The 24,842-nt window shown below is 47.3% G+C and overlaps 1 protein-coding gene across 4 annotated transcripts in view; it reads right to left on the bottom strand.

The window, feature by feature from the left end:
- The window catches only part of LDB3 (LIM domain binding 3), a 501,927-nt gene that overhangs the window by 69,261 nt on the left and 407,824 nt on the right, over positions 1–24,842 (bottom strand). The window lies entirely within an intron of this gene.

Here is a 24,842-nt window from a genome sequence, read left to right as displayed (position 1 = left end):
CCCTTTTTTCTCAGGCAAAGCTCAAACAAAACAAAAAAGACCACTTTTTTTGGGAGGTGCCCAAGTTTCCATTCACTAATGGATGAATCCATTAATCCTGGCCACCACCTATAGGGAATGTGGCCTCTTATGGATGCTTTGAATAGAGACTTCTTGTGCATGGGTCCTACAGGAAGCCGCTATCAAATTCATTGTTTCATAAAATGCTGCATGCTCCTCCTTAGGCGTCACAGTATTGGAATATGGACGTCCTATTGCACTGCTGAGAGGTCCCCCCAGGGTATTACAGAATAGTCTCTGCTTCCCCAGGGTTTATACAGGCCTGAGGTGAGCAGGGCTGCATTCCTGAGCTCTGAAGTCGCTGTGGAGCAGCCACAGCTGGCAACGACTGTGCCTGAGATGGTGGCCTCCGCGGTGTGCTTTTCCCCCTACTGGGTGCTTGTCCTTTAGCACAGTAAGTCACTTGCCATCACCACCCACTGACTCTGCGCACCAGTGGCAGATTTAAGGCAAAGGACCCTGAGGGCAGCTCCTGACAGAGGGCCCTAGGTGGGCGAGTCATGGAGGTCAAGCTTTGGGGGGGCGGAGTTAATTGTGGTTACAAGTGCACAATGGCAAACTTTAGGGACAAATGCTATTTTTATTAGGTTGTCTTTATTACAGTTACCTAGAGGTCTGACTAACTGGAAACAGCTGGGCCTCCTCAGCAGGCTTTGCTATCAACGCTAAATATAGTAAACCTAGAGAACATACGCGTCCTTGTAGCAGAAAAGTGATGTCATTCTGTTTGTGCGGGCGTTACTGCAGCCATGCATTGCAAAACGGCAGAAATGCATAGTGTTAAGCTTTTGCTGCACGGGTTGGAGACGGATAAGCTCAGATCAGTTTAAGGGCGTACTACTATAAAAATGACAGAGCCCTTTACAATATTTTGTATCTGTGTGTACTTTAGATGCAAAACAGATCAATGTGGACGGTGTTAAAAAACAAACAAGAAGATCATTGATGTTTGTGACAACAGTGTGATGAGCTGCCTGTGATCGCCGCAGGACCAGATGCTGTATCTATTAGTTTATAAAAAAAAATCTTTTTCGAAAGATGATAGAATGCTGTCACACTCCCCAACCATACCACACCCCTATGTGTCCGATTTACAAAACGTTTCCAATGGTATTTTTCCATTGAAAAGTGCTTTTGTAAATCAAGCCATATGGCGCCTTCTAGGATAGGGCTTTGCTCCGTAAACTTCCTAAATAAAGGGAAAGAAAAAAAAAAAGCAAGACAGAACTACGCGCTTATGTGGATTGTCGTAATATTTGAAAACCTTTGCATTGCAGCATGTATTTTGAAGGCTATACTCAGATTTATTTTTTGTATTTGTATTTTTTTATTTATAAAGTGCCTTACGCCAAAGCGCTGGTTGTATATAACAAATCCCTAACGCAGTGACGACTAACATGCAAAACATGCCACAAGAACTGCATATTTTTTTCATCATCACTGACCAATCCCCTCTTCATTGCGCACCAACCTTGTTTGGCTTTGTTTATACTGTGAAAGCTGTCACATAAAAGCCTGCCACGTTCCCCAGGGCTGACAGTGTTAAGATACACACTGAGCTACAAGGCGATGACACCTGTCCTCCCTGGCAGCAGTCGCGGGGAAAGCGAGCAGAAAACTCGCTGCTCCAAAGCAGGCCCGTCACAGAAGAAAGGGCCCTGTGCTGTGTGGAAGGGGCGACGGCTAGCACAGGGGCCTGCTCGTCATTTGTCTGGCTGGCGACTGTTAAATTTACCTCTGCTGCTCACCTGCTTTTTCCCCCGGCATCCTCAAATACTGGCCTGAGCTGCATTGTACGGTAGCCCCTGTTATGTGTGGGTTAGTGGCAGAGGGCCGCAAGGACTGTGTGGAGTGTGCATGGTTCTATGACCATTGTGTGGCACAGTCGGTGCCATCAGTGGACGATCTTTGGAAAGTTCTCCTTCCACCTTCCAGCCTGCCTGTTTGCAGGTCGTTTGGATGCTCTGTATTTGCTGGACTAGTTTAAGTGGGTGCTGCTGGAACTATCTGCACTCTTGGTGGTCATTGTCATTGGCAGTGTGTGTGGCTCTTCAACGGCATCACTATGCACTCCTCTGGCCTCCTTCTTGATCCCTCCATCAGTGACCTTATCTCCTTTACCTCCGTGTATTGGGCAAGCCCATTAACCATGTCTTCTCCCGAATGTCACCAAATTTGCTTTGTCAAGGGTCATTTCACTGATCCCTAGTTAGTGTCATGCCACTTACCTGTTCTCACAGAACAGGCGTCCGGACGCCCTCTTGGTGATCTACCCGTGCTGTCGATGGCTTCGGTTCTGTGCATTCTGGGTACTGGTCACTGTGGGCACAGCCATTGAAAATGAGCTGCGCATGCGTGGGTGACCGAGTTCACCGCTCCGCACATGCACCTTGCATAGGGCTCTACAGATTGCTGTGGTAACAAGTCCTCTCTTTCATCCTGTGCTCGACTTGGCTGAATTGAGATGCAGGCCATTGCGTCTCAACTCGGTTCTGTCCCTGACCGTGTTCTCACCCCCAGTACTTGCTTGCCGAAGCCTGGTTCCTGATTCCTTCTCTGCTGCTTACTCTCTTCTGGTCCCCTTCCTTGCTTCCTGGGTGGGACGGCTTCTCCCAGAGCTTCTAGTCCTTACTTACCTCCTTGTTACCCTGCCTTTCTCATACTTTGTTCCCTGTTTTCTGGGGTTGCCTGATGTGCCTAGTGTCATCACTGCCTTCTGACCACGGAGTCTCCCTTCTAAAAGCCTTTGCGCTCCATCTACTGCTGCCAGCACACTGCCCTTCAGGATCACTTCATTGGACGTCCATAATCCTGAGTGGCCTTCCCTGCCAGTGCCCTGCACTGTCACTACCTCACAAAGAACCAGGGAAGCTGATTCAGGTCTTCCCTATTTATTTGGGAAGCGTTGGGTTGGTTTTCCGCACTACGCGTACTACTGGACCTACTTCTGCGGAAGTCTGGCTTCATCATCTCAGCAACCACAACAGCGAGCAGGTACGAAGCGCCAGCGAGACACCTTGCATGACAGATAGGAGGGAAAGTAGAGTAGGTGTCCATCCATGGTGTGTATGATTCCACATACCTTCCCTTTCAACCCCATAAATGCAGGTCCATGATGATAGCAATTGGGGTGGAAAAGGTATGTTATGTTATGTTACTTTGCATTTACATTGGTATGGTCTGAAGGCGCTGGTAGGTTGAACGCCCTTGGGAACCGAAGTTCAGGTCAATAGAGAGAGTAGAGAGAATGAAGGTGCGTGTGAGCACCGGATATGTGTGCAGCTGGTGCGGTATTTGTGTAATAGCTGCTTCTTAGCGGTAGGTGTGGTGGTTGAGAGGTCAGGAGTATGTGTTCGTTCTGGCAGGATTTATCCAGATCGATTGTGGCTGCCTTAGGCCTGAAGAGAACGCCTGGCTGGGGGGTGGGTAACCAGCAGTGTTTAATTAGAGTGATGGGGAGTATGAGGCAGAATGTTGGTATGAGAATAGTTATACCGAATGGTGTCAAAGTATCTCTGTGTTCTAGTTGAGTGGTGGTGTAAGGAGAGAGTAAGTGTGGTGGTGTGTTATGATGTGATATAAGCCCTTTTGAACGTTCTCTGCATTCCAGACCATACTATATACGTCACGCATTTCTATGCGCTCCAGTTGGTTCCATGCACTCCTATCCCTTTCGTGCACCCCAGTTGGGTCCACACCCTCTGGCCCGCTCGACGTGCTCATGCACTCGAGTCTGCCCCGTGTGCTCCAGTCCGCCCTGTGCGCTCCAGTCGGCCCCATGTACTCCAGTCAGCCCCACGCACTCCAGCCTGCCCCACGCATGCACTCTTGTCTGCTCCATGCATGCACTCCTGTCTGTCCCATGCATGCACTCTTGTCAGCCCCAAGCATGCACTCCTGTCAGTCCCAAGCATGCAGTCCTTTCCACCACACGCACTCCTGTCCGCCACACGCAGTCAAATGCGCTCTATTTGCCCGAACCGTTTAGTGTATTCCAAGTTGTTTTATGCACTCCATCCATATATTTCATCAGTAGCATCTTCATATTTCATTCTTTCCATCCACCTATGTTATACGTTTCATCCATATACGTCACTCGTTTCGTCTGTATACGGCATCCGATCATCCACCTATGGCCCCCAATCCGTCGGTATACGTGTATGTGGAGGACGCTGCATGCTATACGCAACATAAACATTCAAGATGGGCTTCTGTCTCTCTTGTGGTCTATTAAATGATGCTTGGGAATACCTGTGGAATATTTCCCCATTGTTGATATTTACTCCTCTGAAATTCCAAATACTTACGTAGATAGTGACCATGCTCTGGGGAGAGAAGCTCAATGTATTAACTGAGATTGCAGCCCTCTCAGTGATCAGACCTTGGATCTCTTCATTCTATATATCGGTTATTACATGTTTAAGCCACAGTCTGCCGGTTACATCACTGCACCCGTAGCACCGATTAACTATTACACTCAGTTTAACATTTCATCCATTTGTAAACTAGACCGCCTGCTCTTATGGTCTTCTGGCAACCAGACTAAGGCATTGCTACAGGACCTTTATCACATCCACCTCCTAGGACAGGCTCCAGGCGGATACAGACTTGTATAAAGCAAATGTGTTTATAAAATTAAATATACATTTACACCAAGAGTTTATAGTATGCATCAGCCGATATCAGCCTGAAATCCAAATAATTTTCGAGCTTTCAAGCCAATCTACTTCCAGTGTCTCCCGTTAACTTAACACTAAACCTTGAAACACTTGTGTATAGGCACGATATAAATGCCATATCATATCATATCATATAATACTCAGTGGCATGAGCCATCATGGATGGTGGGGATCATTGTAATTCATAGGGCGATCCATTAAATCATGATGAAAACATTTGAAGTGCCATTGTCTGACAGGTGGAAGTGCATTGAGGCATTGTACGCAACTCGCCAGTATGGTCATGCAATCCCCATCAGTTCCATGTTGGGGCATGAGAGGGACATGTAACCTACCAGCTTCCCAACAATGCCACTATATTATTGTGAGAGGGGTCAAAGGGGTTTCCCTCAAGCCCTCTCCTGCCCTATCGGGAGATGTACAGATTGATAGGAACTCACAGGGGCGCTATACTGTTCCTCACCACCCGATCTTCAATCAGTGGAGTGCAGGATGTAGTGTCACTAACCCGAAAAGGAAGGACTACAAAGGATATTAAGTTCTGATCCCCAAAATCAGTTTTTGTTGCACACTCTGAGCCTTAGATCCCTCTCTTTGTACACTGACCCCACAGAAGCACAACGCATTTTCAAATAATGATCTGCAAAAGCCATATCTCATCCCACAAATTTGTTTGTGGTGGTAGTGAAGGGGTACGAAAGCTTTCTGGTGGGCACGGCCAATGGTTTCCGAACATGAGCACTGAACATTTTCATGGTCTGGGCCCAAATTGTTGGTTTCACAGGATTGAGTCGGCGATCAACACCCTGCGTCAAGTGCTTAGATTGGTCAGTGCTAATTGGAAGCAATTTAGAATGTTCACTTCATCAGAGGTAACCAACCAATCAGGCACCATGGCCACACATGGGGCACAATCCCACATCACAGTCACCCTGCAGAGTAATTTACAGCCCCTCCCAGTCAGTAATCCCCATCAGGCATGAAGCAAATTATGGTTGCATTATATATATAGTCCTCATCCATCCTCTTCTATTGGGCACAATCAGTCCCACAATCAGTCCCATCAGGTACATTCACCCCATCAGAATAGGTCCCCTCACAGCGCCCAATCAGATGCAGTAACCAAATGAACAATCTCGATTCTGTCCCCTCTCGTCCCTTGCTTTATCCCACCCCGGTCATGCACTGTCCCCTACATCAGGTGGTTCAATGTTTTAAAATTGTGGCAAAAATTGCAGTTTACACAAAGAATTGCGGCAAAAAGGCTGTGGTTTTGCAGCCGCAATCCATGTAATGCATGCGGGGTCACCCCCACAACCCCCGCATCCCTGCTCCCCTTAAAGGGTGCACCTTTACCTGGTCACATCACAGCATTTTTTCCATGATTTTTTGTGCAGACGACTTTTTTGCTGCGATTTTATTACTGCATACCCATCAGGTAGTGTCCCTTCACGAGACAGAAAGCCCGTCCAATACCGCTGTACCCAATGACGTGACAAGAGATATCAAGCAATGTTGATCAAGACAGGTTTTAGCGCCACAGGGGTGCAAGTTGCCTCATAGGGCATTGGTTAATAACCTTGCACTACTTTGCAGGTGGTGGGGCGGGGGCTGCATTGGGATCTAAACGGAGCATGAGGGGAGGGGAGTTACCTGGCTCTACGGCCCTTCTCTATCTCTGCCACTGAATGGAGTGTCATTTTCCTTAAAATGAAAAGCCCCGATGCATTAGAGTCGCAACAAAATGCAAACAATCTATTGACAAACAGCCAGTAATCGGGTCGGGGCTTCCAGTGACTGAAGCAGTGGTATTGCCCGAATCCTTGAAAAGCTGAAAGTGCAACTTCCTTGTTTAGCTTTTTCCCCTTTTTCATGTCTGATCCTGGTTCTTTAAACATTTAAGAATTTGCTGTACGAGCTCTGGGCAGACGAAAGCCTGTCACTGTGCTAGTCAAAAATGGAACTACAAACACTTTGAGTGTCAGCTGGTGACATGTGGAGGGGTGTAAATGTTTTACATGATTATGTGGGAGCGATCGAGTGTGGTGAGGGAGCCACAAGTAGCCAATTGGAAAATAGTGCCCGTTTTCTTTTTTGACAACTCTTGATGACTTGTCCTTTCTTGAGGCTTCCTCTACCTGGCTGGGTGGGGGAGGTCTTGATAGTTCTTTTGTCTTTGCTGGACTTTGGTGTGAAAGTCCGCCAGGGCTCTCTGAGTGCCTGAAAGGACAGGAAGTGGGCGTGGTGACTGAAAATCCCCTGGTATTTGTCTTGCAGTGTGTCTGCCTGGATCCAGTTCAAACTGAGAGGCTGGATGTCCTTTATGACAAGCCAGCCCCCAGATTTGCATGCATGGTGATTGGATGTTCCAGTGTTTTTTCATGCATAAAGGTGAGGGTCCTGGTGCATTAAGAGAGAGTTGGCCTCTGGAATCAAGAATCCAAATAAGAAGAAGGAGAAGGATGCCTGAAGCCACTTACACCAACCACCAGCATCGACTGAGTAATTGCTACAGCCTCCTCTTCTGAGCGGTAGGGAAGATACGGATGACTTCCTACCATGAGCAGGTGCGATCAAGTAGTCGTAAAACAACCTGCAGTTTGAGCTATCCCTAGGAGAGCTGTGACCGTCCTGGGCTGCAGTTCTCCAATACCCTGGTACCGGGACCAATCTGCTGTGCATCGCGTCCCGAAGTGCGGTTTCGGCTGAAACTTCATGGGCATCCTCAGGGATCAAGAACAGAAGGAATCCTACTGTGTGACAGCCGATGCTGAACTGAAGCCTGTGCCGAGTCCCAACAAGCCAGTATCGTGAAGATCATCTGCTGGGCATTCCATCAGAAGAAGCTGAGCATCTGCTTCCACAAAAGTAGTTCTTTCTTCAGCCTCCAGGAAAAGAGTCTGAACAGGAGCTGCTGCCGTCTCACCTGGGAAACTGTTGGTGACATTGTCTTCTTTCTTCATAAAAGGTACTGTCCTACTCCTAGGTGCTTACCTGGGTGCTGCTGTGTTGAATCAGAATGCCCATGAGCTTCTACAGACACATTGGGGTGGACAACCCAACTGTGTTCTCCCAGGCCTAAAGAAATCAGTCCTTTAGGCTGCAATCTTACAGAGGGTCTACATGACCTCCCTGAATCACCTATTAACTAAACATTTAACTTACCTGCAACACAGAAGAAACCTGCTATTTTGATAACTTTGACAGCGCCTGCCTTCCTTTATTTTGCTGTCCTGGGGCCCTGGTTCCCCAGGGCCTCCTCTGACTCATAGTCTCTTATCCTCAGACAGGGTTGGACTTTTTTAAAGTGTAGGCTGCCTAAAAGTACTTATCAGTATCTGTATTGTGTTACTTAATTTTGGAAAGTATTGATTTTCTAAACTTGAATGCATTCTTGAATACTTACCTGTATATTATCTACAACTGTATTATTGAACTGAGTAATGCTTAACCAAAGTCTTACTGAAAATATGTGTGAATAAGTTTACTTACCTGTAATTCTAATGATGCGTTAGTAACCTTAGTGTTTATAATACATAACAATATTTTTTATAAAACTACTGTGCATAGGTGTATCCTTAACTATAGGTATGCCCTGAGATCTTTGTACTTACCTAAAGCCCTTCTCCTTCCTAGACTAAGCCTGGCTGCTCGTCCATTGCTACAGATCCTTTTGGTTAGTTCAGGCCCAACCTAAGAGTCGGAGCTCTAAGAGTGAGTCTGCTATAGTCCTACCATAGGTGGACTTTAGTAAAACTTCCCAACAGTCTGCACCAATATATGCCAGTATTATCATTTAAGGCCTTAAGTCCTGTTGACTTTGCCAATAACAAAATGGCATGCCAAAGTAAGAAAGTATGTCCATGCTGGCTATACCAATGTAGGCCAATCTAGCCATGTTATAACCCTTATAATTGGATTACCCTCTATGCCTGCAAACAAATGCGATGCCAGAGTTACAATACATGGCGTGGCGTGGCGGGTCAGAAGAAGAACACAGACTCTGACTTTTCCTCTCACCGCTGTAGTTTATTAACTGAAACTGGGGTCATTATGTTCAGCTCTAAAAAGAAGCTAGCAAATAGTTTAAACTCTACCGCATATCCACCCCTATTCAGGGCTCCAACCAAATTTACCCAGGCACTGAAGAATCTCAGTTGCATCAGGCAGTCCAGCATGAACTGTAATCTACACATTAACCAAACTGGTAAATCTGTGTACTGCCAACCTAAACTACTAAAGCCTTTGTTGCCCCTTATTTCTGAGAAGCACCGTTCAACAGTAGTTGGTACACTTACAAATTCAAAGTTGGATTACTGTAATGCCCTTCTTGCGGGCATGCCAAAATTCCAACTACCGAGATTACAGGTCGATCAGAATTCTGCTGTTAGACTGATCTTTGCACTCAGGAAAATCAGCTGTCTCGCAGTGCTAAAAAGCCTTCACTGGCTTCCAATGCAGCAGAGGATATTGTTCAAAATCCTATGTCTGGTTTTTGAATGTATTCGTGGCTTGGCCTCGGCTTATCTGGCATCAAAAACTGTAACTCATTGCCCTAACCAATCCCTTCAATCAATGGGACAAGGTCTTCTGGTGGTTCCCTTCTCTAGGAGTTCTACTTGGGGGGATAGGCACTTTTCCTTCCTGGGCCCTCGGTCTTGGAATTCTCTTCCAATGGATCTACGACTAAATGAATCTCTGTCTATTTTCAGGAAAAAACTAAAAATGGAGCCTTTCCTGTAATTCCCTCTGTCTAAAATGCATTTAACTTATAAACAGTGCGGCCTACAACCTACAATGTGTGTGGCAGATTCTGCCTGGTCCCCTATGCGGTATGCACGTTACAAATTCCAAAATCAAAATCAAATCAGGTAAAAACTCCTATCTTTCCCTATACTAAGGATGTTCCTTAGCTAAAAAGCAATTTTAAGGTAGCGGAGTGTGGCGAGTGTTTCCTGTGTGGAGATTCTCAGGATTTCGTTCTCTTTTTGCCTTTTTTTTTTTTTTCTGTGCCGCGTTGAAGGAAGAGGAGGAACCTTTAAAATCGCATCCTACGCAAAGCGGAGCGTAGCGGAGTGTGGCGAGTGTTTCCTGTGTTCCCTGGTGGTCCGTGGGGGACCTGTGAGGGTTGGAGTGCTGTCCAACAGATGCTGACTGAAGCTGAAGCTGACTGAAGCTGGCAAAGTAAAGCACAAGAGGTACCGGTAAGAGCTGCTGCGTACTCTTCCCCCTCCCTTTTCCCCCTCCCTTTATTAGTTATCAGTTCCACCCGGCCAGCCGCCGTGAGTTGTGCGATAGACATTGTGGGGAGAAAGAAGGAAAAGAAAAAAAACACGGCTTACGCTCTGCTGAACTGCGGAGAGCCTGTGGCCGAGTTGAGGCTCCTGAGGAAGCCGCAAAGATGAGGTCAAGCGCTCTGCCTAACACGCGAGCGTACGCCAAGCGGGGGCTAGTGGCTCCAAACACTCGAACATTCAATTCAAACACCCCCCCACCAGTACGAGGAGGAATGTCACCGGCGGGGCTGAGGGGGGAAAATGATGTTAGAACTGTGCCCCAATGTGGGATGACCGCGGCCACGACGCCCCAATGCGGGGCCCACAACAACTTAAAACAAGCGTGGAATGACCGTGTGGCGCCAAACCAAGGCGCAGACAACACCAATGTAGCCAGCGATGTAGCCAGCGATGAGCTGGAAACTGACAGTGAATATGTGAGGGCAAGTGATTCAGAGCTTGAGGACGACGAAGATGAAGATGTATTGCCTGCAAGGGATACCGAAAAGTCAGCGGAGTGGAGGTCACTGAGAGTGCGAAGTGTGAGTGAGAATGGATCAAAACGAAACAACAGTCCCTCGCCCACCTCGGCAAGAATCATGGAAACTATAGACTTGGTAAGGGCAGAAAAAGATGACCCGCACGCAACAAGGGGGGGGTCAAGTGGGTTGTGAGTCGAGGCTGGAAGTATGCACCGCCATGGTACATTGTGCCCATGCCCATGCCGAGTCAACAACAAATGCTAACCACCTACCATCACATGTCAGGAACGAAGAGTGCGAACATGTCTCTGGTAGGAGGAGGCCCGCTAGTGGGAATTCAAATTGTGACCTGCCAGAAGCCCTGGGTGAGCCCTGAAATTATCCTGATGTCACACGAGAGGAGGAGGCCACACCCATTAACGAAAGGAACGACAAAAATCAAGGAAGCAACCGAATAATAAATGCGGTGTGCCAAAGGAGAAGTCCGCTTTAATGACGCCAGTCACCCCAGCTGAGACATCCCTTAGCCATGAGAGACGTCTAAATAGGCTCTCAGTAGATCATGTTGATGAGTCTCTTAAACCACCCACAAGGGTTTATCGCTAAAGACCCTAGCATGGACAAGAGTGACCTCAATGCATAAGGGGAACCGAAAAAACTTAAAGTACCAGACACAAATGAAGAAAAAAGATGACTTAGCGGCCTATAAGATAAGATCTTCAGTGACAAAACCCCCTGATGAAGAGTCAACTGGAAAAGTGAACATCGTGGTGACAGAAGAGGCCCCCTGTGAGGAGTGGGTGTGTGCTGCTCGATGGAAAGAAAGAACATCTAAAGCTGGAACGGCCGAGCCCCCTCGTAGAAGATACTCAGTAGGACTTGCAGATCAACTCCTGAGAGACCTAGTGGAAATTAATTCCAACTTGTCAAAACAACGAAAAAACTCATCAACAAATTGCTGTGGAAAGCCATCCCCACAAACCGAATGCCAAATGATCAAGGAAAAGAGTCTACTTGATCTGATGGCTCTAGAAGAAAATACACCATCCTTTGAGGCCAGAAATGATGAGATCATGGTCTCACAAAAAAGGAGCCGGAGAAAGTTAAGCTTGAATTCAGATCACGAGGGTGCAAACAAAAGATTCAAAAGAAACTCAAGGCAGAGTTTGACGCCTAAATCGGGGTCTCTGAGCAAGCATGTGATAAAACCAGGTCCAGCCGAGTTGGATGACGTAGAAAATATGTCGTCTCCCAAAAAGAGGAGTTCGCAGCCTGATCAACTTTTGGATTCGAAGACTCCGGAAACAGCAATGGATGAAAAGAAGTTAGTGGAGACCATAGTCGGAAAACTGAGCCCGACACTGATGTCAGCTACAACAATAGCAGTAGCAACATTGCTGAAACTTTATGAAAATTTAAATGAAAGCCTCCGGGACCAAACAACCTTGGTCGCCCTGTTAAATTCAAAAATTGTAAAACTCGAGCTAGATCTAAGAGACATGACGGCTCAGGTTGTGACAACCAGAAGAGGCAACGACATTTCATTAACGGCACTAAGAGAATCTCTAAAAGCGACAACGGAAGACAAAAGACTCTTCGCAGAAGTGACGAAACAAGCTTTAATGCTTTTCCAAAAAGATCGAGAACATAGAACAGAGGAAGTAGGGACGAGTGTCCCCCAAAAAATTCAGCCGAGTGCAGAAACAGGACGCATGGTGAACTCAATAGGCAACATAAATGAGCCTGTACCAGAGGACAGAACGTCAAATCCAAATTCTCTGCACACAAAATCAAAAATTATTCAGAACTGTTGTTCTGAAATAGACTCTGAGATAACCATCGTGTTGAGTGACTGTCCAAAGGACTTAAATAAAAAAAAGGTTCCAATTGCAGAAGACAAAGTGAAAATCAGTGAGGTGAAAAGAAACAACAATAAAGCCACCACGAAAGAGATCAAAGAGAGTGATAGAGTTTCGATGACCACACCCTATGACTTATCAACAAAAGAAGGGAGGGTGGAAGAAATTGATCTTACGGAGACAACACATAAGGGAAAGTGTTAGGAAAGATTTCGTAATTGTAGGGAATTTTCCTTCCATGTGGCAACCCCTAAACTTTTTGCTATTGTTTTTAACCTTGTTCTTGACTTTGCCAGAGAAGTACAGCCTTCTGCCGCACTTCTCTGGGCTTTCGCTCCTTTTCTTATGGGGAAACTGACATGCCCTTAAGACAGTCAGTACCGGGGAACGCTGTTTCCCGTAGTTTCCTTTATCATGTTGCGGCTTTAGTGCAACATGACACAAGAGGGCACTGTAAGCTAAGTTACAGCTCTCTTGGGTCTCTAGCCTTCTACAGACCCTAGATACTCTTTTAGGATGGTATTTGATCGGTGCAAGTCATTCAGGGACTCGAATGGTGGCAGCGATCGTTTTGTTTATTTTGAGCTCCTTTTGGCGTTCTGAGCACGTTTTTGCACTGAACCCAAAATGGTGGCCTGGCTCCCAAAATGGCCAGACCACAAGGCTCCTTTGTCCTGTCCACTGACCGTCTTGCTCCCTTCACCTTCCCCAGGTCGGGTGACCCGGGGCCTTCCTTATTTGGGCATGTACTTTCCCGCGAAACGTGGTTGCTTTCGCGGCTTCTACATGTCGTTTGTGTGCCTCCAGGGTGTGGGCTGGGATGTCTGGTCCCAATACACATCCTGGGTGCCAGAGAGTCTGGAGTAGTGTGAATGCCTGGGACCACCGTGGTCCGTGATTGGTCCACGTATGGTATGTGTGTTGATGAGCGGATCTCCCATTGGCCCCCTCCATTTTGGCGCGAAGGGAACCGTGGATAAGAGGGAGCTGGAAACACCACTACCAGGTCGATCTCCTGAGTTCTCACGAACGAAGGAATACAGGAGCCAAGTATCCTGCAACCAAGAGGCTGGACCGAGGAATCGCTGGTGACCCGCTGAAGGAATCCCCCTTTGCACTGCTGTCGTCCTGTGAAACCCTTTCTTCCTTGGATCGAACCAGAAGGCCTGTACTGGTGCTTCGACCTTTGGAATAGCAGGAACAGCTATTCCCGGCGACTTCATCATCTCCTGCCAAGTAAGCCTTCGGAAGTGTCTCTGGGCCATCCAGTTGACTGACCAGCTTACAAGGGAGTCCTGCTCTGTAACTGCCGCCAGGTTGTGTTGTATTTCGAGTCCTTGTCACTCTCCCACGCTTCGTACACTTGGCGTTCCCAAGTCTGAAGGGAGGAGTGTACATTTGGCTTGAATACACACGGCCGCTCCGTTGTCCTGCTGCGGCAACAAAACTGTGCTGGTTTCGTCGATTGGGACGTCTTTTTGCTCTACACGACTACGAGGCGTTCCCTGCTCTTCTGAACCCGCCAGCTGCTGAAACTAACGTGGAGAAGCCTGGGTCTGCTTGCTTCGGGGACCGGTGAGTAGTTTAGCTAGGATCTGGTCGCCCTCCTGCAGTATCCCATTGCTTTTCCCTGCTGTGTAAAAACAGCACCCTTTTGGCCGTACTCGCGCTCTGCTTCTGCCCGCTGTGGAGGCTGCGCTTGAGTTGCGGAACCTGTTCTCCTTCTGCTGTGCACTAACCCGAACTGCCTGACTTCCTCCGAAGAGCTTCCCCTTTTGCCCGTTGGCACCGGCGTGGCAGGTACTTTGAGCACAAGGCTCCACTCTTCGCAGGGCTCGGACTTCCATCTAGTTAGGCGCCTCTGAAAGCGAACTGAGTCTAAAGCGTTATCGCACTGCCTGTTTTCCTTTCCTTTCAGGTGGACTACATATTTCGTGCTTTAAACGCTTGCGACTGTGTATTTGTATATATATTGTGTTGATATGGTATGTGTTGGTTTAATATTGTGATATTGTGATTTTCTCGCTACGGTCGTTGTTTTAAAGGCCTTAAAATAAATGTGTTTATATTTTTGATATAACACCTGTTTGGAGTAGTTTGTAAGCGCTCTTGCTTTGTGTGCTCATTGCGGGCTTTCAGTCACCCTCACCCCTCTTGAGACCTAGTCTTGACCGCCGCGATCGCTACCTTGATTGGTCTGGCTTGTCCAGAGGTTACCCTGTTCCAAGTAATTAGGTTGGCCTTCTGAACTTCTGCGCCACCAGGACAGAGTTCAGAAATCCGTCTTAACAAATTGGTGTACAGCGGTGGGATACGACTGAAGGTATCCAGTGTTGCGCTCGAACTAAGGCATTTCAGGTTATTCCAAACAGTGCACGTAGTGAATTGTTGTAATATAACTTTAAAAAGGCCATAGTCCTATCAAACAGTATGGAAGCAAATACCTTGTTAACTTTAAATGCTTCCAAATCAGAAACGCTGAAAAAGATGTGTGCGGAGAGAGGTGTTTCCTCTCAAGGCACAAAATTGGAAATGATCCAGAGAATCGTGGCGTGGCAAGAAGCGCAGCTTGACGCTATAACTTCCGAGGACAGTGCAGAAGGTGGTGGGGCTGCTTTCACTGGCAGAACCGACGGTTCTGCCGCTGCACTGATCCATCGCGACCACGAGGACAGGGAGGATGTAATGTCTAATGTTTCCTCTGCCAGTGTTGATGGGGAGGCTATGCTTGAATTCAAGAAGCAAGAACTGCGGTTTAGGCAGCAGGAGCTTGAATTCAGCATAGCCAAACTAAAAATCGAACAGGCAGAAAAACAGAAAGACAGGGATCACCAGTTGGAACTGGCCAAGCTTCAGGTTGCAAATGGATCCAAGGGTCCTAGACATGGGTCTGGGGCTTCCTCTCATCCACGGTTTCCAAAAGATCTGCTCAGTATGTATGAAGAAAGGAATGACATTATGGACTGGCTGAATGCGTTTGAGTATGCATGCGAGGTCCAGGAAGTTGACAATGCTGATAAGATTGCGTGGTTGCTCAGTAGACTGCCCCATTCTGGCTGTAGTGCCATTATGGAAATGTCGAAGGCTGAGCTGGCTGATTTCGCAATGTTAAAGCAAACTCTCATTTTAAAGTTTGGGAAGACTCCGGCCCAATATTTAAAGCGTTTTCGAGAGTATAAGAAAAAGGAAGGTGGTACTTGGGTATCTTATGTCGCTGAATCTTTGAAAAACTTAACTGGCTGGGTCGAAGGTTATAAGGTTTCTACCTTCGAAGGCATGATCAATCTGGTCATGCTGGAACACATTTTTGCTTCTTCTTCCCCGGAGCTTAAGCAGCATTTGGCCGATTCGAAGGAGATAGATCCTAAGAAGCTGGCCATTGCAGCAGACTTATGGGTGTCACATCGAGTGTCCCATAAGGACAAAACTCATCCTGGTAAGCAGGAGGAAGGGAAAAAGTCCAAAGATGTGGAGGGTGGGGAATCTGCTAAATCTTCTTCCCATAAGGGCCACAAAAAGAAAAACAAGGGTAAGACACATGAGAACTCACAGGGTAGTGGAGGTCAGCCTCCGAAACAGAACTCTGGTTACAATAAGCCTCCCTACGTAAACAGACCCAATGGGGCTTGTTTTTCTTGTGGAGCAACTGACCATGTGAAGGGGGATCCCCGTTGTAAGGTTAGACCTTTGGGGGTCCACTCCGCTAATCTGGCCTTCTCCTCCTACGAGGAAGAAGAGATTACAGGAGCATCCTTCTCCTCAGACTCGTTTCCCAGCGGGATAGAGGCTAAGGTAGTTTTAGTGTCCCTGGGTTCCTGGGAGCCTAAAGTCGCAGAGGCTTATGCTAGGATTCCAGATAATACCAAGCACTACTTTAAAGACAGTGTGCTGATCAATGGAGTGGATACTCCAGCTCTTAGGGATAGTGGGTGCAGTCGAACTGTAGTGGATTCTACCTTGGTAGACTCAGAGGAAGTTGCCAGAGCTACTCTGATGCCCACTAAGTTGGCTGACGGCCCCCTCCGTATGTTTCCCGTGATCCCTGTAAATCTTACTTTAAATGGTACAGCAGTCAGGATTCCAGTGAGCATTCAGAGAAACGTCCCGGGAAAGGTCTTGTTGGGCAATGATCTCAGAGCTTTAGGGCTCGTAGGAGACACTGCCGAAAGACCCTACACACGGTCTCAAGCACGGGCAGCATTGGCCAAGTCCAATACGCCGCCCCAGCCGAAGGGGAAACCCAAGGCGAAAGGAGTCTACAAGTCAAGACGAGGGAAAGAGAATATTCCCCCGAGCTCCCCTACCACTGCGGTGGAGGAAGTTGGTCAATCGCCCGGGCCTGACGAGGAGGTGGCGATGCCTGAAGTATTCGACCCCAACGATCATCCTGAACTAAGAGACTTGTTAGTTGAAGGAGGTCCTGATAGGGACGAATTCAGTAAAGGCCAACGTGAGTGCCCATCTCTGGAAGGCCTAAGGAGACAGGCCTGCTCCCAGCTTGAGGGTGAACCTCCTGGGAAGCATAGGATTTATTGGGAAGGTGGACTCCTGTATAGTGAGCCCACAGAGTCTACAGAAGGAGACCATAGGAGGTTGGTGGTTCCCCTTGCTGTTAGGCCCTTCCTCCTGCAGTTGGCGCATGAAGTTCCCCTTGCTGGTCACCTTGGTATGAAGAGGACCAAGCAAAGGTTATCCATGCACTTCTACTGGGCCAAGATGGGGGTGCAAGTAGAAAGTCACTGCAGGAGTTGTGCCTCCTGCCAGTTGTCTGGTAAGGTTGGCGCGACAATCCAAGCTCCGTTGGTACCGCTCCCAGTTGTGGGGGTACCATTTGAAAGGGTAGGGATCGACATCGTTGGTCCCCTTGACCCGCAAACATCCTCGGGCAATAGGTTTATCCTGGTGCTGGTCGACCATGCAACCAGGTACCCTGAGGCCATCCCATTGAAAACTGTAACTGCCAAGTCAGTTGCAAAAGCTTTACTCGGCATATTTACTAGGGTTGGCTTCCCTAAAGAAGTTGTGTCAGATCGTGGCAGCAACTTTATGTCGAAGTATATGCAGGCTATGTGGAAAGAATGTGGGGTCACCTACAAGTTCTCTTCTGCATATCACCCCCAGACCAATGGTCTGGTGGAACGTTTCAACAGAACGTTAAAGAGCATGATTGGGGCTCTGGAGGAGCCTCAGAGAAGAAAATGGGATCTTCTTTTACCATGCCTACTGTTTGCCTACCGAGAGGTACCACAGGAGGGTGTTGGCTTCAGCCCCTTCGAACTTCTGTTCGGTCATCCCGTACGGGGACCCTTAGCGATCGTCAAAGAGGGATGGGAGATGCCCACTCCCCCTGTTACTACCAATGTAGTTGACTATGTGCTAGGGCTCAGAAAACGGATGGTACTTCTGATGGGCTTGGCTAGTGATAAATTGAAGGCAGGGCAAGCGCTGGTGAAACATTGGTACGACCAGAAAGCTTCCCTCATCAACTTTACACCTGGTCAGCAAGTCCTGATCATGAATCCAATAAGGCCTCGAGCTTTACAGGACAAATGGTCAGGCCCTTACACAGTGGTGGAGCCCCTGGGTGAGGTGAACTATTTAGTGGACCTTGGAAGGCCTGGACAGGCTCCAAAAGTGTTCCACGTGAATAGGCTGAAGGCTTTCGTCCCAAGAGTCGAAATCGCAGCACTGCTACTGGCTTCAGATGTTGAGGAAGAGGAGTCAGAACCTCTCCCCGACCTGTTCCAAAGCGGTCCTTCAGATAGCTCCGTTGAGGGTGTCCGAGTGGCCCCTCACCTGACTTCTGATCAGCAGGCTGAGGTGAAAAGTTTGCTTAGGCAGTTTTCCCCCCTGTTTTCACAGTCCCCTGGTTTGACACCTTGGTGCAAACATAACATTGACACAGGAGACAGTGTACCTACCAAAAGTAGGGGATACCGGATGTCAGATAAAGTACGGTCTTATATTAAGACCGAGGTCAACAAGATGTTAGACCTTGGGGTGATTGAACCCTCTAGTAGTCCTTGGTCCAGTCCTGTGGTTTTGGTTCCAAAAGCAGGCACTTCTGAATTGAGGTTCTGCGTGGATTACAGGGCTCTGAATGCTGTCACCAAGACAGATGCACACCCCTTGCCTCGAACAGATGAGCTGGTGGATACTTTGGGTGCCTCCAAGTACCTCAGCACGTTTGACCTCACTGCTGGCTATTGGCAAATAGCTTTAGCAGAACATGCCAAGGAGAAGACAGCATTTTCTACTCCAGACGGCCTTTACCAATTCCGGGTAATGCCGTTCGGGTTGAAGAATGCACCTGCCACTTTCCAGAGGCTTGTGAATCATGTGTTGAATGGGTTGGACGAATTCTGTCTTGCATATCTGGACGATATAGCAGTTTTCAGTGCCACCTGGGAAGACCATGTGAAACATCTCAGGATTGTGCTCCAGGCTCTTCAGAAAGCCCACTTGACCATAAAGGCTAGTAAATGCCAGATTGGACAAGGCTCAGTGGTTTACCTTGGACATGAAGTAGGTGGAGGGAGGATACAGCCTCTACCCAGTAAAGTACAAGCAGTACAAGACTGGCCTACCCCCATTACGCAAACCCAAGTGAGAGCCTTCTTAGGACTCACGGGGTATTACCGCAATTTTGTGGCAGACTATGGCACCATAGCTGCTCCTCTGACTGCCCTCACAACTCCGAAGAAACCCAAGAAGGTAACTTGGACCGACGAGTGTGAGAAGGCCTTCAATGGCTTAAAAGACTCCTTGTGCCAGGCCCCTGTGCTCAGGGCCCCTGATTATCAAAGACCTTTTATCGTGCAGACGGATGCCTCTGACACTGGGATAGGAGCTGTACTATCACAAGTAGATGAGAAGGGTAAGGAACACCCTATCGGTTTTATTAGTCGCCAGTTTAAGGACAGAGAGCTCAGATGGTCCACGGTAGAGAAAGAATGTTTCTCTGTTGTGTGGGCCCTAAGGAAGCTGAGGCCCTACCTCTATGGGACCCACTTCACTGTGCAGACTGACCATAAGCCGTTAAAGTGGCTAATGAACATGAAGGGGGAGAATCCAAAGTTGCTTAGGTGGTCCATAAGTCTACAAGGCTTCGACTTCACTATTGAGCATAGGCCAGGTGTCCAACATAGCAATGCTGATGGGTTGTCCAGAATGTTTAACCGACCTGAACAAGAGACTCATCCAGGGGTGGATTAGTTCCCTCTGTCCATAGTCTGGGAGGGGCGAGTGTTAGGAAAGATTTCGTAATTGTAGGGAATTTTCCTTCCATGTGGCAACCCCTAAACTTTTTGCTATTGTTTTTAACCTTGTTCTTGACTTTGCCAGAGAAGTACAGCCTTCTGCCGCACTTCTCTGGGCTTTCGCTCCTTTTCTTATGGGGAAACTGACATGCCCTTAAGACAGTCAGTACCGGGGAACGCTGTTTCCCGTAGTTTCCTTTATCATGTTGCGGCTTTAGTGCAACATGACACAAGAGGGCACTGTAAGCTAAGTTACAGCTCTCTTGGGTCTCTAGCCTTCTACAGACCCTAGATACTCTTTTAGGATGGTATTTGATCGGTGCAAGTCATTCAGGGACTCGAATGGTGGCAGCAATCGTTTTGTTTATTTTGAGCTCCTTTTGGCGTTCTGAGCACGTTTTTGCACTGAACCCAAAATGGTGGCCTGGCTCCCAAAATGGCCAGACCACGAGGCTCCTTTGTCCTGTCCACTGACCGTCTTGCTCCCTTCACCTTCCCCAGGTCGGGCGACCCGGGGCCTTCCTTATTTGGGCATGTACTTTCCCGCGAAACGTGGTTGCTTTCGCGGGCTTCTACATGTCGTTTGTGTGCCTCCAGGGTGTGGGCTGGGATGTCTGGTCCCAATACACATCCTGGGTGCCAGAGAGTCTGGAGTAGTGTGAATGCCTGGGACCACCGTGGTCCGTGATTGGTCCACGTATGGTATGTGTGTTGATGAGCGGATCTCCCATTGGCCCCCTCCGTTTTGGCGCGAAGGGAACCGTGGATAAGAGGGAGCTGGAAACACCACTACCAGGTCGATCTCCTGAGTTCTCACGAACGAAGGAATACAGGAGCCAAGTATCCTGCAACCAAGAGGCTGGACCGAGGAATCGCTGGTGACCCGCTGAAGGAATCCCCCTTTGCACTGCTGTCGTCCTGTGAAACCCTTTCTTCCTTGGATCGAACCAGAAGGCCTGTACTGGTGCTTCGACCTTTGGAATAGCAGGAACAGCTATTCCCGGCGACTTCATCATCTCCTGCCAAGTAAGCCTTCGGAAGTGTCTCTGGGCCATCCAGTTGACTGACCAGCTTACAAGGGAGTCCTGCTCTGTAACTGCCGCCAGGTTGTGTTGTATTTCGAGTCCTTGTCACTCTCCCACGCTTCGTACACTTGGCGTTCCCAAGTCTGAAGGGAGGAGTGTACATTTGGCTTGAATACACACGGCCGCTCCGTTGTCCTGCTGCGGCAACAAAACTGTGCTGGTTTCGTCGATTGGGACGTCTTTTTGCTCTACACGACTACGAGGCGTTCCCTGCTCTTCTGAACCCGCCAGCTGCTGAAACTAACGTGGAGAAGCCTGGGTCTGCTTGCTTCGGGGACCGGTGAGTAGTTTAGCTAGGATCTGGTCGCCCTCCTGCAGTATCCCATTGCTTTTCCCTGCTGTGTAAAAACAGCACCCTTTTGGCCGTACTCGCGCTCTGCTTCTGCCCGCTGTGGAGGCTGCGCTTGAGTTGCGGAACCTGTTCTCCTTCTGCTGTGCACTAACCCGAACTGCCTGACTTCCTCCGAAGAGCTTCCCCTTTTGCCCGTTGGCACCGGCGTGGCAGGTACTTTGAGCACAAGGCTCCACTCTTCGCAGGGCTCGGACTTCCATCTAGTTAGGCGCCTCTGAAAGCGAACTGAGTCTAAAGCGTTATCGCACTGCCTGTTTTCCTTTCCTTTCAGGTGGACTACATATTTCGTGCTTTAAACGCTTGCGACTGTGTATTTGTATATATATTGTGTTGATATGGTATGTGTTGGTTTAATATTGTGATATTGTGATTTTCTCGCTACGGTCGTTGTTTTAAAGGCCTTAAAATAAATGTGTTTATATTTTTGATATAACACCTGTTTGGAGTAGTTTGTAAGCGCTCTTGCTTTGTGTGCTCATTGCGGGCTTTCAGTCACCCTCACCCCTCTTGAGACCTAGTCTTGACCGCCGCGATCGCTACCTTGATTGGTCTGGCTTGTCCAGAGGTTACCCTGTTCCAAGTAATTAGGTTGGCCTTCTGAACTTCTGCGCCACCAGGACAGAGTTCAGAAATCCGTCTTAACAGAAAGTAAGACAAAGGAAGCGAGAATGAAGTTGTGGAGGAGCCGAGAGCAGGTGGTAACGACAATGAGGAGAGGACTACTCCAGTAAACTCTAAAGCTGATGAGACGACTGAAAAAAAGAATGAAACTGAGTGGTTTGACATCTTAGATTCCAAATAATTAAAAGAGAACACCGGCCTAAACACGCAAGGCCGAGCTACCGCTCCAAAACAGAGTAAATGTAAAAAGAAATCTAAAAACCAGCAAATGCAGAAGAACAAAAACCCAAGAAGCTCGGCGAACTTCTTTCGGAACATAAAAGCGCTAACCACTACAGTAAACAACACTGAACCTACGGGCCCAAATAGCAAAAAATGCACTAGAGAGCCCAGTAAGGCCGTTGGAACAACGGTCGTTGAATCACCTTCCACGAGGAAGATTCAACCCTCAGAGACAACGGAAAAAGAAGTTAAACAAAAAGCCCTAGTGGAGAGTGAAAATGATGACGAGGAGGACGAAGAACTATTGAATATGTCAACTTATAGTTCTTCGGTGGCCGATGACGTGGGCGCCGAAGGCGTCTGCGAGATCGACATGGAAGGTAATGCAAAAAACCAACAGGATAAAAAGAAAGGAGAATTGATCGTGACAGGAAAGATCCTGTCGGAAATTGAGCCAGAGAGAGAAATGGGGCAACCAGGCAAGAGAGCTTTCTCATGGCCTCAAACTCCAAAAGAAGAAGATTTGCCGCTAAAGAACAAGCATCTTAATGAGGGATCTGCCAAACGCTTCTTTCCGTTAGAAGAGAAACGTATAAGAAGCATGCAATGTCAACAAAAACCAATTGGGTGTAACACACCGGGACCAGTGACCAAGTTAATCAAGAAAGGTCCGACAGGCAAACTGATGGAGGGGGCCCAAACGGCAGCAACCTCAATTCCAGAAAGTGGGAGAAAAACCTCTAATCCTATTGATCACACAAGAAAATCTACCAACAATGATAAAGCAATTGGATATAGAATTTTGGTGGAAAAAATCAACCATAACAAAAGCGATCCGCCACTAAACAGATACACAGTATTACAGATATTTCAAAAGATCCCGGCACTGAGATCTGTAAAGAGTCCTCAAATTGAAAGAGTCGAAATAATAGCAGACTCGAATCAAAAATTTGTTTTACTACACATTGTGGGAAAAAAGGTTGTGGAACAGATTATGTCAAACGAGAGACAATTGTTGAATGCAGGCTACCAAGTATACGAGGTTGACAGTGCATTGGGAGGTGAAGACTGTGGTACCTCGGCAGATAATAGCCTGCAAAAAAATCAAAAAGATTCACAGCTGTCCACTCGACTGGATAACAGTGCAAAAATGGAAGATTACGACCTAACCAAAAGAAAGTCAGTGGACGAGGACGTTGATGCACAGCTCTCACTGGAAGAGATAAAACTGAAGAAATTTAAAATAACAGTGGAGAACAGTGAGAACACAAAGAGAGTGATGTGTAAGGACAACTCGGTTATAGAGGAGGAGTCCCACGCATGGGGATGGATAGAAAAATCCTTAAATGGAACATTGACGAGTTAATGCCTAAAGGAAAAGTTGGTAATAACCTCCTGGAACACGAGAGGGTTCACCCATCTGCTGAGTTCTGCACCCGTATACCTGAGGAAGGCCGATATTATATGCACACAAGAAACATGGTTAACAAGCACACCATGTGTAGAAGGCTTCGATGTAGCTTTTAATCCTGCAATCTGCAAAGAGAAAGGCTGCCCAATGTCGGGTCAGTTAACCCTGATAAACAGAAAAAGCGGCCTGAGAATCAAGAATACTTGGAACATTTTGCCCCATCTCCAAATGACTTGCATTGATCCTGTGAACATGGCAACATTAGATAACCAGACCATTTACATTCTAAATGTATATTGGAACACAACCACGAAATTGCACTCAAAATTTGAAGATGACTTCTTAGATGTAATTGACAGCATACTAGTGAGAGAACCACAAGCCTTAATAATTATATGTGGAGATTTCAATATGAAACTGATCGAGAACCCTCAATCAAAGCAACAAGTGAATAACAGAGAAAAAACAAACTGTGAGTGATGGCTTGATGAGATGTCGATAAGAAATTTAGTAACGCTAAATGGAGGAACAAAGGGTGATACTCCAGCTAAACCGACCTGGACACGAGGAACCCAAAATTCAATACTGGATTATATGTTTGTCTCAGGCAACATATTCCAGGAAATTGATTCATTTCAAGTGATCACGACTAAATATAGTGACCACAACATGGTGGTAGCGAAATGGAATAACATCAATAAAATGGAGCGTAAACAATGGAGACAAGACCTATCCTTGGTCCCAGGTCCCAACAGACTGCATATAAATCAGTGCGATATTGTGACAATTACCGAACTGCTACTGGAAGCGCAAGTCCAGAATCCCTCAAGATCAACGGAATATCAACAGTTCTTTGAGATCTATAAAGTCAAGAAAAAAACGTCCCAGACGAGACCTGTGATACAAAAACACAGATATGATCCTGAGGTAGCTGCCAGAAAGAGAGAGGTAAGAAAAATTATGAGGAAAATACACGCCACTAACCCAGAGGACCTAATTGTGCAGATAAAAAAGGAAAAAAACAAGTATAACAACTGGTGCAAAAATCGCAAGGCAACCATGGAACAACGGGACGCGGAAGCAATGTTGAAGGCTTTAAACCGAAAGAACACAAGAGGCTTTTGGGACATAATTAATGATACAAAGAACTCTGACAAAGCGCTACTATCAAGTACAGTTCTGGAAAAGGACTGGGAAAACCACTTCACAGCACTATTCAAAAGAAGAAAAACCTTGAGCCCGACAAAAGTGGAGACAAGTCAGCAGTAGGAAATCGAAATGGAGAGAGACGATATACTAACTACCATCAGGAAATGTAACGACTCTCGCGCTGCTGGTCCAGACGGTTTGTCGAACGCAGACCTTAAGGCAAACAGCGAAGAATGGTCAGACTTTTGTCATACACTCTTCACTGCCATAAAAAAGGAAGGGAAAATACCTGAGACTTGGAAATCTGGGATTATTGTCCCGATCTACAAGAAAGGTATTCGCTCAGACCCGGCAAACTATCGTCCAATTGCCTTACTGGATGTAGTG

Source organism: Ambystoma mexicanum, chromosome 8 (genome assembly GCF_040938575.1).
Source record: "Ambystoma mexicanum isolate Mex_15411 chromosome 8, UKY_AmexF1_1, whole genome shotgun sequence".
NCBI lineage: Eukaryota > Metazoa > Chordata > Amphibia > Caudata > Ambystomatidae > Ambystoma > Ambystoma mexicanum.
This window is presented reverse-complemented; position numbering and strand designations above follow the sequence as displayed.